The sequence below is a fragment of the Hordeum vulgare genome, chromosome 6H (assembly GCF_904849725.1).
Source record: "Hordeum vulgare subsp. vulgare chromosome 6H, MorexV3_pseudomolecules_assembly, whole genome shotgun sequence".
In the NCBI taxonomy this organism is placed as follows: Eukaryota; Viridiplantae; Streptophyta; class Magnoliopsida; order Poales; family Poaceae; genus Hordeum; species Hordeum vulgare.
The window spans coordinates 480,648,965-480,654,964 of record NC_058523.1 but is presented as its reverse complement, the minus strand read 5'-3'; the positions used below and the strand labels follow the sequence as shown (position 1 = coordinate 480,654,964).

At 54.2% G+C, this 6,000-nt stretch overlaps 1 pseudogene; it reads left to right on the top strand.

Annotated features, from left to right (window-relative positions):
* Positions 1-406: 406 nt before the first annotated feature.
* Positions 407-1,615, top strand: LOC123405640 (annotated as a pseudogene).
* The last annotated feature ends 4,385 nt before the right edge of the window (positions 1,616-6,000 follow it).

Genomic DNA, 6,000 nt, shown 5'->3' with positions numbered 1-6,000 from the left:
CATATTCTTTTTCATCATCTTCATCTAAGGGCATATAAGCTGATGATCCATCAACTGCCACACCTTGAAATAGCTCTATTAGCGTATCCCAATACTCAGGATTGTCACCCTTGAATTTTCTGACATCTGGTCTCTCCTGCATCATTAGTTAGATAATTAGTACAAGGCTGAATAATGTAAACAAGTGTGAGCAATTCAGATGTAATTTGAAAAATAATGTATGTACCTTAATTATTTTTTCCACCACTCATTTGATGCGGTTATAGCTCCATCTTCAGTTCGGCCACAACCAGTTTGCTGCCCCAACCACACCCAAGGAGTATAGTAGCTCTCGAGTCTAGCAATGCAATTTTTGAATTGCTTGGTACTATGCAGGAGGCCCGCACGCTGATAATTTTTTTTCTTCATGTTATTGTATGCTCTACTTGTCCAAACACCATTCACACAGTGCCCATCCCTAGCTTCCTCACAGGCGAACAACGACGCCTACCGGGCCGCCGTCACGGTGGCCTCGCTCTACGGGCGAACGACGACGCCGCCGTCGACGGCTCCCTCGCGTCGGTGCCGCTGACGCCGGGCACGTCGTACGGCGTAGACAACTACGTGACTCGCATGGGCCTCGGCATCCCGGCCAAGCCCTACATCATGGTGGTGGACACGGGCTCCTCCCTCACCTGGCTCCAGTGCTCCCCCTGCCGGGTGTCGTGCCACCGGCAGTCCGGCCCGGTGTTCGACCCCAAGACGTCAAGCTCCTACGCCGCCGTCTCCTGCTCCACGCCGCAGTGCAACGACCTCTCCACCGCCACGCTCAACCCGGCCGCCTGCTCCTCCTCCGACGTCTGCATCTACCAGGCCAGCTACGGCGACAGCTCCTTCTCCGTCGGCTACCTCAGCAAGGACACCGTCTCCTTCGGCTCCAACAGCGTGCCCAACTTCTACTACGGGTGCGGGCAGGACAACGAGGGCCTCTTCGGCCGCTCCGCCAGCCTCATGGGCCTGGCACGCAACAAGCTATCGCTACTCTACCAGCTCGCGCCCACCCTCAACTACTCCTTCTCCTACTGCCTCCCCTCCTCCTCCTCCTCCGGCTACCTCTCCATCGGCTCCTACAACCCGGGCCAGTACTCCTACACGCCCATGGTGTCCAGCATGCTCGACGACTCGCTCTACTTCATCAAGCTCTCCGGGATGACCGTCGCCGGGAAGCCGCTGGCCGTGTCGTCCTCCGAATACTCCAGCCTGCCCACCATCATTGACTCCGGCACGGTCATCACGCGCCTGCCCACCACCGTCTACGACGCCCTCAGCAAGGCGGGTGGCGGGGGCCATGAAGGGGACCAAGCGCGCCGACGCCTGCTCCATCCTCGAAACGTGCTTCGTGGGCCAGGCGTCCAGCCTGCGCGTCCCGGCGGTCAGCATGGCCTTCTCCGGCGGCGCGGCGCTCAAGCTGTCGGCGCAGAACCTGCTCGTCGACGTGGACAGCTCCACGACGCGCCTCGCGTTCGCGCCCGCGAGGAGCGCCGCCATCGTCGGGAACACGCAGCAGCAGACGTTCAGCGTCGTCTACGACGTCAAGAGCAACAGGATCGGCTTCGCCGCCGGCGGCTGCAGATGATTCCTCCCTCCTATCGAAGAAGGTGCACGCGCGCATGCATGCATTCATGCTCGGAATGGGTTTTAATTTAATTTGTTACTACATGCACGTTCACTTTCTCAACTCGCCGGTTCGATCGACCACACAAGCATGTTGACGATTACACGCCAGCTGGTAGATAAAAAAGGATGTGTTGGTTGATTAATTAGTGGTGTACATGCATGTTTAATTATATCACAGGTTTGTTGTGTTGCATAAAAGGAAAGATCGAGTACAATTTATAGGATTCAAGCTATTTATATTGTTCAGACCAGATAGTGAAAGTGGAAAAGCGCGACTTAAATGTCACGTAGACAGGATATGTAAAATACCTTGTCATGTAAATTCTTTGGCAAGTACTGGTCAAAATAATGTACTTCTACTAATAGCTAAGTTAAAGGATGTGCCTATGTTTCGAATATGGTCCTTAGAACTTCAAAAATTGCTCCTGTTTGAGGTGAACATGTGATTTGTAAAATAAGAAACCGTATGTTGTATTCATGTGATCTTTGCAGAATCAAAATTGATTTATAACATTCTTACATGAAGTCAATATGTGCTATTCAGGGTATTGAGTCATGCGTGTTTCTAGTATGTGGAGCGTGCATTCACGCATACGGCGCAGTGTGCAACGTCAGACCACACCGTTTGGTCACAATTTTGTTGGATTTTCTCACACTAAGATCATGTGGACAAAGATGGTTACATGTGTCATGCACTATGTTATATTTGTGTCGAATATTGTGTACGCAAGGGGTTACGTGGACTTGGAGTTGTAATTGGTGTGGATAGGTACGAGTCGTGTAGGAGTCGGACACGTTGTATCCTAGGCCTCTTATATATCGAGGGGAACCACACGTTGTAACCCATGACGATCGGATAGCAATAGGTACACGGAGGAGCCGGCGAGTTGTGCCGGCGCCCGGGCGGCCGGTGTTGCGGTATCTTGGGGAGGAGCGGACGTAGTCATGTCCCGGGGATGTAGCCATATCGGTGAACCTCGTTAACAAATATCGTGCCTCGATGTGTCGATCATGATCTTGCATTAGCGTTTTATTCTAACAAGTGGTATCATGAGCAAGGTTACGAGAAGGCTATGCGGAAGATCATCCGGAGAATGAAAGCAAACAACCCAAATCCCGATAAGTTTGAACTTTGAAGTCGGTCCAAAACATGCTACCTTTCCCAAATCACGTCACAGGGGAAGTCGCAGGATGAGATCCATGTGTAAATGACCGTCAGCTGCTTAGGAATAGATGGGCGGAGTAGAGGATGATACCGACCAAAAGTACGACCACCCCCATTGAGACCCCCTCGTTGTCGATAGTGAGGTCCGGATGCACCTTGACAAACTTGCTCTGCGGAAGTTTGTAGTCCCGGAGCCATTAATTACCGCCATAACATTTCCACCCCTATTGTGCCACTGATTAAATCCGTTCGGCTGGCCCTGATAGCCACCATAGCCACCGCGACCCACGACATCATTGACCCGCCCCGCTGCCGAAGATAGCGCGACCCGTAACAGCGGCACCATGGCTGCCGCCAAAGCCACCGCGGCCCAAGGCTGCCACGCCGCGGTCGGCAACCGGTCCGCGCACCGTGTCGTCACCGACATTAGCGGTGTTACGAGCCACAGGTTGTCTAAATTGCTGGTTCGCCTTGTTTTGTAAGGGACGTGGTGGCTGCTGATCTCCACCTCCCCGGCCGACTATCGCCCCCGGCGGGATCAGCTTCTTCGAGGGAATTCGAGGTGCCTTCCCACAACACGCAGGGAACCCGGGAAACGTTCGTTGCCGAACCCTAGGTTCTTTCTTTGTGATCTGATGCTCGACTCGCGTGCTGCTTATTTCGTTCGTAGTAGACTCTATGATCAACAACGATCAATCGATGGCTACCACAGAGACCAACTGGTCCCTAGGCTCCAGATCGCCAACCTGGACCCCGCACTGCGCCGTATACCCAGTGCCCGTAAAACCCAGCGCTGTGTCGGTCACATGTGGCCCATCTCGGCCCAAGATTGCCTTCAAGTGTTGAGTCCGCTCTTCGCGGATCACAGCGACCAGGTCGCTCGTTGGCACCGGCGCCGGTGCTGGCCGCTTCTTGTTCTTACGTTTTTGGACCACCCTCCATGAATTGGAATTGAAGAAATCAAGCAGCATAGGTTTGGGTAGACTGACCTTTGGTAGAGGACCCCGCCATGGCGAGGCCGCCATCGTCGCCGTTCTGCGATGAATAACTCGCCTCGCTACCTCGACCCTATCTACCTCCTTCAATCCCAGCCTTGCCGGATCTTCCTGTGGAATCACCGCATCCACCAGCCCGACGACGATCTCCTCCGAATAGCCCACCTGAAATGCCTCACAAATCACATCAGAGGGTGTCAGCAATGCCATGTCCGGGTGCATCGCGGGAGAAAGGTCATCATCCTCGTCATCTTCATCGTCGGAGCCATCTGCTAGGGCCCAGAACCGACCGCCCACTCGTCGGTGACCGACGTGGTCAAGGGAGCGAGCGGTCGCGTCGACCATCGCCTTGTCTGGAGATATCCTAGGCAGTGCCACAGACTGAATATTTGTAAGCTACATGTCGAGTAAGTGAGAATTATCAATTAGTCTAACCTTCTTTATCTGTTTTCCTTTCTTGTGTCGTCCTCTACCTTCTCCCTTTCAACCTCCCCAATCTAAATTTGAATTTCCGCAAATTTGTCCAAAACTCGTGAACATCGACACGCAGGCGGTAAGGAGGTGACAATGCCACACATGTGGATTAAGGGCATCTCCAACAGTTTGTAGGTTAGCTTGTTGGTAAAATATGACATGTCATCAGCCAATACCTTAACATACAACTACTCCAATGGATTGTATCTAGTTTGTCTAATAAGATGTGAGGTAATAAATAAGGTGCTCTCTCATTCTACATTGGAGCTTGTGCAAGGGTGTTGGTTAATTTACATACAACCTTGCTCTCTTTCTTCATTTATTGCATCACACATCATCAAAAATCCTATGTGTCAAAATTACCAACAACTATCTTACAACCATTGGAGATGGCCTAACAAGTACAATCTCGCTTGAGAATGAAAGCAAACAACCCAAATCCCGATAAGTTTGAACTTTGAAGTCGGTCCAAAACATGCTACCGTTTCCAAATCACGTCACAGGGGAAGTCGCAGGATGAGATCCATCCATGTGTAAATGAAGGCTGAGGTTCCCCGACGAGTACCGCAGTCTTCCTGATCTGGTTTTCCAAGTGGTCAAGTCCACCATCCTTCTTTCCCCAGTCCGGTCCTGCCATCCACGCCTCACCAACCAAAAACCACCGCCTCGTCGCTCCCACATTCCAACCCCCCTCCCGTTTCCGCTCGCAAGTCGCAAGTCGCAAGTCGCCTCCTCCACCCAAACCCTAGGCATCCGCCACGCTCCCGCTCCCGCTCCCGCTCCCTCTCTGCGGCAATTCCGCGAACACCTCGCGCGCATCTCTTGACATTTCCACGAATAGTCGGGCACGGCCAGCTTCTCCGAGCGGCCTGGCGATGGCGAACCACGAGGCCGCATCCATCCGCGACAAGGCTTGTGAGACACTAAACCTCCTCTCCGACGGCCAACAGCAGGCTGCTCTGGCCCGCGCCGTAGTGCTCACCACCCTGCACCCGGGCTCCGCGCTCGCTCTTAACTTCGCCGGAATGATCCACCGCCACGCCGCCCTCGTGGCGCGGAACGACAGGGGCGCCCACAGGGACGACGACAACAAGAACGCGTCCGCGCTGGAGAAGTACCACCCCCACGCCGCCCTCGAAGCCTTCTCCTCCGTTGCGCGGCTCGCCCCCGACTGCGTCGTCACCAACGCCGACCACCCCGAGGTTCTTGCCGACTGCCGTCGCTACGAGGAAGGGCAGGAGGAGTTTCTCCGCATGCTCAACACGGCCGAGAACAACAACCATGCCGACTCGTCGCTGTACAGCGTGGTGTGCGACAAGAGCGGGGAGTCAGAGGGCAGAAGGCGCGACGCCGTGAAGAGCGCCGGGCTCGCCATGGAGCGCTTCGCGGAAAGGGTCAACCACAGGATTTCGCGGAAAGGGTCACCATCATTCTCGGTGGGCCTGCCGCCGATGAAGCGCGAGACTGTGCAAAGCTTCTCGCCGAGACCTACCACTACTGGCCGCGCGCCCAGCTACTTTGCGCATGCACTCGCCCGGCACTAGTCCGTGCCCTCGTTCCAGAAATGAACAAGAAGCAGGTTCTGCGCCATTCACTCACCAACATGTCTCAAGCGGCAGAAAACTTCGACAGTTCGCTCATGGTTGCGTTGTTCGATGCCAAGCTCTTGTTCGTCCTGAATGAGTTTGATGCTGCGGAGGGAGAGTGCCG